This window comes from Euprymna scolopes, chromosome 39 (genome assembly GCF_053919585.1).
Source record: "Euprymna scolopes isolate OS-2025 chromosome 39, ASM5391958v1, whole genome shotgun sequence".
NCBI classification, from domain to species: domain Eukaryota; kingdom Metazoa; phylum Mollusca; class Cephalopoda; order Sepiida; family Sepiolidae; genus Euprymna; species Euprymna scolopes.
Genome location: NC_136520.1, coordinates 59,043,015 through 59,057,432, shown reverse-complemented (window position 1 = coordinate 59,057,432; position 14,418 = coordinate 59,043,015). Strand labels below are relative to the sequence as shown.

Below are 14,418 nucleotides of genomic sequence, written 5' to 3'. Positions count from 1 at the left end.
AAGTTAAATTGGGTTTAAATGTAAGGTTAAAATAAGATGTTTTTAAGAAAATTTAACAAAGATATATATATATATATACCTTATAATGGTTCACCTTTTAAAATTTATAAGTATCATCGTCAAAGCATTCATTTGGATGGTAAATGTAGCTTATGAATGCTTGAAGATTTCAAAGAGAACGCCAATGGAATAATCCTATCGGTTTGAATTCGTTAGTAACGCCGAATTTTAAATTTAATAAGATATTTCAAAAACAAAGGGAGATAATCATATTTGGCTAGGAAAACGAATAATTTAATTTAACTGATCAAAGGGAGATAACCAGTAATTATTTATGTTGCTTTTTTTTTTAAATAAAAGAATCTTATTGGTAGTAATTAAATAAAAATAATAATAATAATAATAATAATTTTAATAGTAATTATAATATTTACTTATGGAACTTAATAAAAATAGTAACATGTAAAAATTAAAGTTAAATAGATATTTAAATAAAATGGTAAAATATCAGATAAACTAATAATAATAATAATAATAATAATAATAATAATAATAATAATAATAATAATAATAATAATCCAAACTATAATAATAAAGTTATTAATTTATAAATTATAAATTTTAAGATAGATTATTAATAAGAAAATTTTAATATTTGTCAAATCTAAACCAATGTTTATGAATGCATCCAGAGAAAATTTCGTCTTTTAGATTTAGGAGAATGGTTTTATTTTTATTATCATTATTATATTTTAAAATGTTAAGGGCTTCATGTCTACAAAGTGCACAGAATCTGTCTCCCGGCTTATATGCTTTTTATGATATATATATTTTTTTTTCATAAGTTTTTATTTCGGTTTCGATTCAAGCTAATGCACCCAAGTCATATGGATATTTTTTTTTTTTTTTTTTGATAATATATAAAAATTGATAGAACATTAACTCTATAATAATATATACAAAATCTGCAAGAATCAAAATATCATATTTAAGCGTACTTTACCATCGGGCTTTGTCAGCCGTTCGTGCTAATTTAGATAAATACTTTTGCAGTTTTAACAAAAGAGCTACAATAATATCAGAGTGTCTCCATTTACACTGAACATCTACAGAATGCCAACATCAATATATTACATATGAATGAGTCCCCTGTGGAATTTCCCACTAGTCATCATTATTGGTTTAATGTCTGTTTTAAATATCGGGGCATGTGTCAGACAACTTTTAGAAATTGACTTCCAAACTAACCTATCTTTGACCAGGTCTTCATTTATCCTCCCCCATAATCTCTCTCTCTCTCTCTCTCTCTCTCTCTCTCTCTCTCTCTCTAACATGTCTTCCCTACAAGCCGACCTTGTTCTATATCCACAAACCTAAAGATTCCCTTCTATTCCACCACCACCACCATCATCATCATCATCAGGAAGGTAACGGTGGCTCAGTGGTTAACGACACAGACTGACAACCTGGATGTGCCAAGTTCAAACCTAGTTCGTTCCACAGAAACACTTTCACTTTGGAATGTTTGCAACCTTCACGTCGTCCATCCAGCTAGTACTATATATCCTTCTAAAAAAAAAAAAATGCCCAAGCCATTTTGGCGGCATTCCCTGTTAGGGGCACTGCAGGCAATTAGCAATAAACTAACTCCTTTCTTAGAGAGAAAAGGTAAACCCTGGCAGGGTAGACTGCTTGGAAAGAACCATACCTAAGGCTGATAGTAACGATGCCACTATCGGACTGATTGTATTATAACTCTCTTTTGAAATACAGTACATCTGCAGAATAGAAAGACAAGGTCTCGTTCTAATATTCAAAACAACTTTATGGTACTTGTACAGTTTAATCAAGACATAAAAAATGCAAATATTGAAAAGAAGTTATATTGTACGTACCTATTATGAAATTAATTTCTCCGGAAAAAATTTCACTTAATTTGATCAAGTAGTTTTTTTTTTTACAGTGGAAAAACAGTTTTTATGATATTGAGCAAAAGCTAGCCATGTTTGAATTTTTAGACTACGAGGAAGGAAGAGAAGCTATTATTTAACATGGGGAAGGGGAGTGTCGGCGCTTTAGACAAAGTTATCTCCCTGCGACGCCCCCCCCCTCCCTTCCTCGTGGTCTAAAAATTCAAACATGGCTACCTTCAGCTCGCCGTGATAAAAAAATTGTTTTTCCGCTGTAAAAAAGAAAAACTACTTGATCAAATTAAGTGAAAATTTTTCTGGAGAACTTCCTTTCATAACGGGTACGTACAATATAACGTTTTTTCAATATTTTCATTTTTTTATGTCTTGATTAAATTGTACAAGTATCAACTTTATTGGTTATTTTCGTTAACAGGTGTAAAAGATAGGAATTAGGAGAGTTCGTTGGTTGCCAAAAGTCTATGAGCAGTTTTTATTTTCAAGTGAAGATAACCAGTGCTCAGAAATCCAGTGCATAAAAGCAGGAGAAGGAGGGTAGTAGCAGAGAATATGTCTAGAACTAATCCCTTCTCAAAGAGAAGGTAAAGCCTGGGAGGATGGGCCTCCTGGAACTGAACGGAACCATACCTCAGGCCAATAGCAACTGATTTCTACATAAACTCTCCATCATTTTGCGGCCACAGTCGAGATGATGGAGTTTGGTAAACTCCATAATCTTTTCTTTTCTTTTGTTTTTTTTCTAAATTTTCTTAATAGTTTTGTTCAAGCTAGTTCCTACAAGATGCCAAACATTCACCTTAGAACTCGGGTATTTCAATCAAGAGATCTTTTTTGAATATTCTAATGTCCTTTTAAGTGCAATTGTTTGAATCTTTCTTGCACTTGGTTCACCAGGTATATTTGACAGGTAGTTTTTGAAAATCTTTTTCGTGAGTCCAGTTACTCCTTATGTCTGTTATTGCATCTGACCTTCCATCTACACCATACAGCGCCTTTGTAGTCCCAAGTGGTCACCCATGATACTGGACAAGCTCAGCACTGCTTAACTTAGGTGATACTTTCGCCCAAAAACTGAGACCGCAGAGGTCAAATTTTTTTAAAAACTTTGACCCCTATTATGACCCCTTAACATTATTGTTTTGGGCTCAAATCAAGTTATTAAGTTAGATCCATGTCCAAGGAACCTATATCTAAGATTTCAATTATTTATACTCAAAATTGGAGGAAGAGTTTGGTAGAGTTCTCAAAGATCAAATCGTTGAACTTTGACCCCTTAACAGACAAATTTCTGGCCGAAAATGGATTACAAAGATTTTCCCAAATCTCAATACCCTGTATATAAAATTTCGAGTCTATAGACTGAAAATTGACAGAGTTATTACATAGGGAAATGTACACACACACACACACTTTCACTTTTATAGATATACTAGCATGAGTCCCCGGTGTTGCCCGGATGCTTGGAGGTGTATGCTGGACAGGCTCAGCACTGCTTAACTTAGGTGATACTTTCGCCCAAAAACTGAGACCGCAGAGGTCAAATTTTTTTAAAAACTTTGGGCTCAAATTAAGTTATTAAGTTAGATCCATGTCCAAGGAACCTATATCTAAAATTTCAAGTGTTTAGACCCAAAATTGGCGGAGGAGTTTGGTACAGTTCACAAAGGTCAAATCGTTGAACTTTGACCCCTTAACAGACAAATTTCTGACCGAAAAGGGATTACAAAGATTTTCCCATATCTCAGTCCCTTGTATATCAAATTTTGAGTCTGTAGACTGAAAATTGACAGACTGGACTATGAAAACATGTTTACTGCAAGGCTAAAAGTTAAAACATGAACCAATAGCTACCATGCTATGCATTCGTAATGCCGGCGCTCGACCTTCACATGGCAAATTTCATTTTTTTTTATTTTCACATTTTGCACAGAGTTTTCCGGGCTAAAACCCAAATATAAAGTTTTGCATGGATTCAAATACCTTATATATGAAGTTTCATGTCTGTAGACCAAAAACTCTTGGAGGAGTTTGGTAGGCAAAATTTGTTAAACAAAAATATATATGTATACATAAACATATATGGAAACAATTTTATGTTTACTGTAAAATTTTTACGCAAGTATTATGCAAGTATAAATCATGTAGAATATCTTTATGAATATAATTATACGTAATAGTTAACTAAAGATGATTATCCCATAAGGAAAAAAAAAAAAAAAAAAAAAACTAATAGGGAATTAATTAAAATGAATGTTTAAATAAATATGCAAATTAGCTAGATCTTTTACTAGTGAATGCAATTCTAGAACCCATATATAAGTAAATTGTATTTTCTTTTTAAATAAATTGAAAAGAGGATTTTTAATATGAATATCAATACACACAAAAGAAAAACGAATTTATAGGAATATAGATAGATAGATAGATATATAGATAGATTGAATCCAGTGAGAATTATTGGCCAAGTCGTTGTTGTTTTGTACATTTTGGAAGAGAATAATATGTCCAGCGGAAGTTTGATGAGGAAAAAGGTTAGAGAGTTCGTGTGGTGTTGAATATATATCCCGTTATAGGAAAGACAGAAAAGTTTATATCATAAAAAAAAGAAGTCTGTACATGTATGTGTTAAAGTCAGGGCCGTGTCCATGTGTGTATGTAGGTTTCTCTCTTGTTTTAATTTCCTTATCATTTTGTTTATCGTGGGGATGGGGCATCCTAACAGATGCCAGACAATCACTCATAATTTCAGTCACTCCAACCGGGTGATCTTTTTAAAGATTCTAACCGTCCCTTTGAGTGCATTTTATTATTATTATTATTATTATTATTATTATTATTATTATTATTATTATTATTTTGTATTTCTCTTGTGCTTGGTTCACTGGGTATATTCAACAGGTAATTTTTTAAATTCTTTTTTATGACTCCAGTTGCACCTATAATTACTGGATTAATGAAAATTTTCTTAAGATTCCAGTTTCTTTTCATGTTATACACAAGGCCTTGATTATGTAGGTGTTTTCAAACCGACTTATTCTCAACATAAGGAAGCTGTCATGTTTCACGACCATGCATGCGCAGTCGTGAAACAGTTGACCAGCGGATAAAAATCCAATTTTTCAATTTTGACCTCTTAGAATCCCTTTTTCTCCAGATAAAAACAGATTAAAAAGTTTTCCACATATCTGAATACCTTATATACCAAAAGTTTGTAGATCCAAACTTGGTTGAGTATATAGGTTGAGAAGTGTCATCACAAACACACATTCTCACTTTTATAGACAAATAGAAACATGCTTGCTTGATTGCTTGAATCTTGTCTCCGATGATCAGGCGATTATATCTTTGAAAAAAGGGATATATACATATATATATATATATATATATATTAATTTTATTAATTTATTTTTATTTCGGACTATTTCAATCCCACCCAAAGCGTGCCAGAGGTTTACTTGGCCAAAATGTGGTGAGACGACGACAACAACTACGGATGGCAGTGATGGCTGAGAATGCAGTTAGGAGATTCGAAGTTCCTATCCGTCGCGGTTACCACCTGACGAAGGCCAGAGGAATAGTTGGCCGAAACGTTGTGAATAAACAAACCAATAAAAGATGAAAAACAACAAATAATAAAGATGAGACTAATAGTCCGAAATAAAAATAAATTAATAAAATTAATATATATATATATATATATATATATATATATATATATATATATATATATATATATTAGGAGATATATTTGGTAAAAACCAGGGGAAAAAAGTGCTCAATACTGAATAGAGCTAAATATGTTTTTATTCTTTCAACCTCGGGGATTTTTAGTTAAATCATTACCTAAGTAATTAGGTATTACCTAAGTATTAGGTAATGATTTGAGTAAAAACCACTGAGGTTGAAAAAAATCAAAATCAAATATATATATATAAATAATAGAAGGGCGCCCGGCTTTGTCGTAAAATATGCTTAAATATAATATTTTGATAAATGCATATTTCGTACTTATTATTATATTATATTAGACCCAATATATAGTAATGATTTAAAAATTTAAAAAAAAAAAAAAAATGACTCATGCGCTACCATTGAGAATCGAAACCGAAATGTTTAGCGTACGGTTTATTTTGTCCTCTGCTGTTTTGCCTGATAAATGCATGACTATCGATTGCTGAAAAGGAGAGTTGAAATAACAATGACTCTGATTGGATAACTAGCAAATTTAACACCAGTGTTTATATAAAAATGTATGGCAACATCAATTCCATGAAATAGCTTGACAAATGTTCATGATGATGAAATGTGGAAAATTCTGTGTAGCTTAATTGCCATATATACTTCCATAACTTAGTACCTAGCTCTACTCACGTATTGAGCACAGTTGGAGTAAATACTGAAAATAGATACATAAAATTTTACGTACATGCATGAAATAATACTCAGTGGCATCAAAAACACTTGGATATCTCAATTAAAAGTTAAATATGAACAGGTAAACTTATAGAGGAATAAAAGGCGAATCAAATGAGGTATAGGTTGTTTTCCATTCAATTTAGCTTAAATTTGCTGTTTTTGAAAAAATGACAAGTGGGGACTTTCTTTTTGGCGCCACTATATATATATATATATATATATATATATATATATATATATATATATATATATATATATATATATGGTAGCTTCCTTCAGTCTTGACAGACTATTAATACCCACTAAGGATGCCTGCACATGAAATCGGCAAGAGTTGAAGTTAATTTTTTTAAATTGACGTGAACACTAGGACACTTCAATTAAAAGTCAAATATGAACAGGTAAAATTATAGAGGAATAAAAGGCGAATCAAATGACGTATAGGTTGTTTAAACAGTTACATTCAATTTAGCTTAAATTTGCGGTTTTTGAAAAAAATGACAAACGCGGACTTTCTTTTTGCCGCCACAGTATATATATATATATATATATATATATATATATATATATATATATATATATATATATATATACTAGGTTAAAAGTATTCAAGGGTGAGAACTAATAAATTAAATGAATTTATTAAGAGTGCTCAATAAAAGACAAGCAAGATATATTTTTATTAATATAAACACATTTACATGGTCAGAACAGAACACTGCCATACTAATGTTTTGGACAAATGGTCGGTTAAAACGAGAAGTCCTCGTCAGGCGACTTAATAAATGGTTACTTCCACAGAACGAACCAGTCCTAAAAAAACAAAAACAAAAAAAAACAAAAAAACAAATGTGTGTGTGTGTGTGTGTGTGTGTGTGTGTGTGTGTGTGTGTGTGTGTGTGTGTGTGTGTGTGTAATAAAAACAGCTGTTTCTTCAGTTGTCCATGAAATCAAATTTTTCAATCAAATCTTGAATCTTCTAGGACAATGATTCATAAAAAAGAAATTAGGAAAAAAATCTCCCCCAAATTAAAAACTTACATATTTTTGTAAGTGATTTTAAAACTTTAACTGGCGAAAAAAAAATTTTTTGATTGAAAATTGCAAAAGTCAAGTATTAAGGTTCAGTTGTGCCTGTAAGCCAAAGATAAAAAGATTCTTTTCTAGAATTCAGTCTATTTAACAAAACAAAAATACAGAAAAATCTTTATGATGTACGTACCTGTCACTGAACAAAAATGCCATATTCCAAAAATCACGTACATTGATCAAGTAGTTTATTTATAAAATCATTTGTTTACCATTTGTAGCGATTTTATTAGTAAATTGCAGCGATGAGAAGGCTGATTTTGATATCGGTAGTTCAAATTAAGTTGTCTTCTCTTTATTTAATAAAAATGGCGGATCGAAACAGAATGGTTACTGTCTTATAAAATTTGATTTACTTAACTAAAAAAATAAAAATAAATAAATTACTTGATCAATTTACATTATTTTTGGAATATGACATTTTCGTTCCGTGAATGGTTTTAGTGGTTTTGGTTTATCATTATTAAGATTTTTCTACATTTTTGTTTTGGTGTTTACTTGGAATAAGAACGAAAATAAAAAATCGAAATATTGAATGTTATCTACTCAGTTCTCAGTTGTCATGTCGAAATTAGTGAAATATCCCAAAATTACGAAAAATTAAAAAGTAGAAAATTTTAATAAAAATATAGTTTTCGAAGAAAATTAGAATTTATGTTTAAATAATAAACATGTTCCAAACTACGAGTTACTTCCCTTGTTTAAGTTACATTTAAACGGCGGGATCAATGGCTCGTGAAATCGTGAAATTACATGTTTTATATATGTTACTTATTGCGACATGACAATGTGGATTTCCGTTCCGGGTTTCTTCTTTCCTTGCTGTACTGACATGCAGAAGTTCAAGTGTAAAGTGAACAGACATCTTGCTGCTCAACACCCTACGTAGCATCCTTGCAAATTATCTTCCATATAGTAGCCCCCGACATTATAGTGGCACTGACACCTAGCACTGGCCACTGCGCCTTGTTTGGGGTGAAAAAAAAAAAAATTAATGGAAATTTAATTTTGTGACTTTCGTTCTTATTCCAAACATTTCGTTACGTTCTTATTCCAAACATGCGCGTTTTTTTTTTCTTTTTAAGTTGAATATTGGATTTGCACTGGAAAAAAAAAGAAGTTTTTCGCCCACGCCCCTCGCCCCTCCTGCTGTGAAAAAGAACTGAAACGAAACGATATTTACCTTCTCTAAGACGGATCGTGTTCGTCTTTCCTATGAAGCCGGCTCAGGTCTATTGATATCTTTTCCAAATCTGTTGTTATTGTTAAGTTTAATAATCCCCTGCTCTTAGCTATGCCTCACCCATGCAGCAGCACCTACCTCACCCACACTCGTTTCTAATGACCTGAGACAGTTGGTGAGGGTGGGGTTGGGGGTTAACTAAATTGGAGGGGGGGGGTTATTATCAGTTTATTTTCTTGGCATCATAAAACATGAGAAAGCAAACAATAACAAAGAAGAAAAGCAAGACAGAAAGAGAAGAGGAAGGGAAGCGCGACAGGAGGAGGAGGAGGGGAAAAGAGGACAAGGATGAGGAGGATGAGGAGGATTAGGAGGAGGAAAACGAAACAATAGAGAAGAACTGAAATGAATAAAAAAGATAGGAGGAAGAGGAGGGAGGAAGAGAATGAAGTGGGGAGGAGGAAGAGGAGGAGGAATACAGAATAAAAAGAAGACGAAGGAGAATAAAAGATGACAAAGAAGAAAATGAGGAAGAGCTGGCTGGGGAAGTGGGGTGAATAAAGAGAAGAAAGAAAGAAAATAGAACCAAGAAGAATAAGAAGAAAAAGAAGAAGAAGAAGAAGAAGAAGAAGAAGAAGAAGAAGAAAAAAGAAAGAAAGAAAGAAAGTAAAAAGAAGATAACAGAACTAAGACGAACAAAAACAACAGCAAATATTAGGAAAGAATAAGGAAAGATTGAACAAATAGAAGAAAAACACAACGAACAGAAGGGGAGGATGAGGAGATGGGAAAAGAAAGAAAACAAAACAAATATAAACAAAAATTCCTTCTGATTGTCGCTTTGACAGTATAATTACTCCATGTTATTTTTACCTAAAGACTTTTTTTTTTACAAGCAATTTTAATCAACTGTTTTTCTTCTTTGTTTAATACATTTCATTTTGCTATTTAAATTTGAAAACTTTTATGAAAGTTTTTAAAGTGTTTTTTTTTTTTTTTTTTTTTTTTTTTTTTTATAATCAACTTTGATTGCACATCTATCTAAGATTCACCTTAACCTTTTTTTAATGCATTTTCACCCCAAACTAGTCACAGTGCCACTTTGATGGAAGGAGGGGGGGGCGCTACTATCTGGGACATAATTTGCAGAGATATTATGTAGGGAGTTGAGCAGCAAGATGTCTGTTTGCATTACACAGAATTACTGTATGCCAGTACAGTCAGAGAAGCAGGAACCCGGAAGGGAATTCCAAAGTCTAGTAGTCCTAGAGAAGAAACTATTAAATGTTTTCTGGCATTTTGATGCTTGCCGCGTTTGTCAGGGTTATTTACATAGAGAGGGTACAAGGGCTTGTAGTTTATCAGATCACCTACCATTAGAATACTTGCAAAACAGGCAGAGGGATGCAACATTTCATCGATGGGACAGAGGTTGAGGCCTAGCTGACAGTGCGGGACCTATTAGGTTAGCGACTCTTGTTTTAACCCTGTCTAAGAGTGAGAGACTAGTAGCAGATGCACCAGTCCAAATGTGGCATTAATACTTCATACATGAGCAAATGGTGGCCTTATAGAGGTACAGGCCACTCTCAGGTGTAAATGACTTTCGAGCACAGTAGAGAAATCCTAACTTTTTTTGCAACAGCCTTGCCAATACCGTTGATGTATATGTTCCAACTCATGTGCCCTGTGAATGTTAAACCGATGAGTTTAAACAAAGTACTTTCAGGTAATGTATTATTAGCCATGGCTATTTGTGTTTGAGAAGATTTCTTGTAATTATTAAAGGCAAAAAGCTTAGTCTTAACAGCATTGATTGTAACAATCCATTTTTGTCCCCATTTTGTCCCAAGACTGGAGGTCTTCCTCCAGTTGTCATTGCCTTGGATATATGTTCATTCATTTTTCCCTCATGTCAGTGATAGAGCATGGTGTCCTCAGCAAATATATCCACCTCAGAGATTTTTTTATCAGGAAAATTTATTTATGAATATTTTTTTTTTTTTTTTTTTTTTTTTTTACAAAGGCGTCACCACATTATCAAGGCCCAGAGGCCACTCAAGGATAAGGGTTAAAGAGTGTACAGTAGAAATTGGTCAATATAGTAATCATTAGTAATGAAAATTTGGTAAATTTAATAACTTATATGGAACGGCTCATCAAGAACTTATTTACTTTAGACTTGAACACAACCATATTGTAGTCAGCCGGAAAGCAGGAAAACGGAAGACAATTCCACAGGCGTGCAGTTCTAAGAAAGAAGCTTTGTTCATGGAATCTACGTTTAGGTTTAGGCACAGATAAAGAGTGGGGGAAATTATTGATAGTGTTTACAGCTAGACGAGTGTTTCTTGTGAAAGTTTGGCGAGGGGGGACCATAGATTGAAGCTCAGTTGAACACTTTCCATGAAAATAACGATACATCAGAGACAAACTCGCAACATCTCTTCTGTGAGATAGAGGTTGCAAGGAGGAGAAAAGGACATCTCCTACGAGGCTACGAAGTCTATTTTGAACTCTATCAAGGCAGGACAAGTCCTTTCTAGCAGCTCCTGCCCAGATGTGGCAACAGTATTCCATCCTTGGACGTACCTGGCTCTTATATAGGTAGAGAATAGCATCAGCAGTGAGATATCTATTGGATCGATAGAAAGATCCCACCATTTTTCCAGCGGCCTTGGCAACAGATTTGATATACGTGTTCCATTTAAGATCAGGAGTAATGGTCAAGCCCAGAAGCTTGTCAAAACTTGAGGCCTCCTGAAGACGAGAGCCATTCATTTCAATTGATGACAAATGTGAATTAGAATGTTGATGATGTAAAGAGAGAAGCTTGGTTTTAGATGCATTAAAAGTAACCAGCCACTCCTTTCCCCATTGTACTACGTGCTCAAGATAAGAGGAGAGAAAATTGGAGAGAACTTGGTCGTTTACTGTCTTAGATGTGGTACCATAAATGGTAGTGTCGTCAGCATAAATGTCTACAAATTATGTAAGGATATGATTTGGAAGATCATTAATGTAGATCAGGAAAAGAGTTGGGCCCAGGATGGATCCCTGAGGGACACCGGCATTAATACTGTGAGCTTCTGATTTTTGCCCCTCAACTACTACTCTTATGAACCTATCAGAAAGAAATGATTTAATAATTGAGAAGACTTTTCCAGCTATACCATAGCTAGCGATCTTATGAAGTAAACCTTTATGCCATACCCTATCAAAGGCTTTAGATATGTCAAGAGCAATTGCCCTAGAAAGAATATCGAGAATAATAAAAGTCCAAGGATCGACCCCTTATTTAAGGGATTCTTCACTTATTTAAGAAGGATTTAATTATGTTAAATATTCGTTCAGTAATACCATATGATTTGATTTTCCTGCGAAGACCATCGTGCCATACCCTGTCAAAGACCTTAGATATATCTAGAGCTACTGCCCTAACCCTCACTGCCTCATCCAATGTATGGTATATGCGTTCAGAGATCATAGTTATGATGGACTAAAGATTAATTAATTATAGACTTAAATATTTTGGTGAAAAGAGGAAGGAGGCTAATGGAGTGATAATTTAATGAGTCAATTCTTTTGCCAGAATTCTTGTAAATTGGTACCACAGAAGCAGTTTTTCAGCATTTAATAAAACAAAATTCATTAAGGCATTTGTTGAAAAGTTTTGAGAGAACTGGGGCAACTTCAGTGGAGCATTTTCTTAATAGTACAGCTGGGATGAGATCAGGTTCACATGCTTTTGAGGTGTCTATGTTTTTTTTATGATATCATGTAGAAGGAAGTGATTTTCAGATCATCTAGTGTGGTTTGCTGGGTCCAAAGTAAAGTTGGAAGCAATACCATGGGCAAACAGGTTAATCTTCTTGGTTGCCCTGCAAACAACTTCAAGATTATTGAATAGTAAGCGAATTGTTAATTGCCCATGATTTACTACACTGTTATAGAATTTTCCAGAAATCACAATTTCTGTGTTTCAATGCGTTTTCTGGTCGTTTCAGTATATTCTTTCTTAGCTGTGGCTATTTCTTTTTTACAGTTCTATCTCCTATAAAATTTTGTCTGTTTGTACTGGACTTATGACGGATAAATCTGCAGTATGCATGCTGCCTTTGAGCAATGGCAGCTGTGCAAGTAGAAGTAAACCATTAGGGAGAGTGGAGTTTGCTATAGAACTTCCAAGTGGGAATATGTATTTCAGTTGCTGCTTTGAACCATTCAATGGTCTCTAAATTATCTTTTTTTTTTGGAACCCACACATTCACACCCATGCAAATATGTACACACACATTCATAAACATGCACACACACAGACACACATACATATGCACACACATACACACACATACATACGCACACACATACATACGCACACACACATACATACGCACACACATACATACATACACACACATACATAAACAATCCAAATAATTCCACTTAAGGAAACAGTCCAAATCCTTAAAAGCGTACTCGATTGCAGCTTCTAAATAACAGGCTGCGACAACTGAATAGTGAATCAAATGCTAAAAACCAAATGGCTCAAATAACTAACCCTCTTTTTTTCTCCTCTTCATTTTGAATACGCTTTCTTCATCGCTTCGAAAAGCAAGTAACTTTCACAGGAACGTGTTAACTCAAAGTATTTTCAACCAATGAAAATCGTCCCAAACCTCCAAAACTAACACCAATATGTGAAAGTAATAAGCCAGTGCAAACTTAAAAATGCTTATGAGACCATCAGCTCTCCAGAATTCTCAAGCCGGCTGCACCTTATACAGGACTCCAAAACGTTTGCTCAATCGCCCCCCCCCCTCTCTCCATGCTTTTCTCCCTGGGGGAAACGAAAAGGACTTAATGGCCAACATACCAGTTTTTTTCATCTCATACGCATATCCCGAGCAATAATCAGGTGAACAGAAATGAATTTCTACTCACAGCTACACATAAACTAATAAGAACAAGGTAAACCAACACACATACACAATGCCACACTGTCAAATACTCACACACATATATTACACTTTTATTGCCGAAACAATTTGTTCTTTTTTGTGTTCTTTTGGGGTTCTTAGTTGGTCTATTGGAATTTTTTCAGCCAGTTCAATACCTACGGGCACAATATAAAAACACTCTTAATAAAATCTTGGAAAAGATACCTAGACGACTGCTTTATCCTCTGGAGAACCTCATGGGGGGATATCAAAGAACTCCACACTTTGCTACAAAATCTACACCAAAAAATAAACTTCACACTAGAACAAAGCTCCATAGAACTACATTTCCTAGACATCCTAGTAACAATAAAAAACAACAACATAATCACAGACATCTCCCACAAACCCACAGACACTCAACAATACCTCCACTTTAAAAGCCACCATCCTAAAAACTGTCTAAAATCAATACCCTACTCCCTAGCATGTAGAGTCTGCACCATAGTAACAGACAGACACCTCCGTTCAACTAGACTGAATGAACTACAAATAACACTGCGGAAAAGAGAATATCCACTACCACTAATACAGAAAGGTATTGAACTGGCTGAAAAAATTCCAATAGACCAACTAAGAACCCCAAAAGAACACAAAAAAGAACAAATTTTAGCATATGTCTCTACACACAACACAAACAACCCAGAACTATTCATACAGATAACAAAAAACCTTATCCTCCTCAATCAGAATGACAAACTAAACAACATACTTAAAACAACAAAAATAATAAAAAGCAAACGCCAACCCAAAAACTTAAAACACATCCTAACTTCCTCAAAACTCGTCCCACGCACTA

At 33.9% G+C, this 14,418-nt stretch overlaps 1 protein-coding gene across 2 annotated transcripts in view; it reads right to left on the bottom strand.

The window, feature by feature from the left end:
* The window catches only part of LOC145263795 (polypeptide N-acetylgalactosaminyltransferase 11-like), a 107,744-nt gene extending 99,076 nt beyond the window's left edge, over nucleotides 1-8,668 (bottom strand). The window contains exon 1 of one of the 2 annotated variants that reach the window (XM_080120856.1): nucleotides 8,620-8,668. The gene's annotated coding sequence lies outside the window, so the exon portion shown is untranslated. Of the gene's footprint in view, nucleotides 1-79; nucleotides 147-8,619 lie in introns of those variants that run through there. The other variant, XM_080120857.1, reaches the window with a different exon arrangement.
* Nucleotides 8,669-14,418: the final 5,750 nt, after the last annotated feature.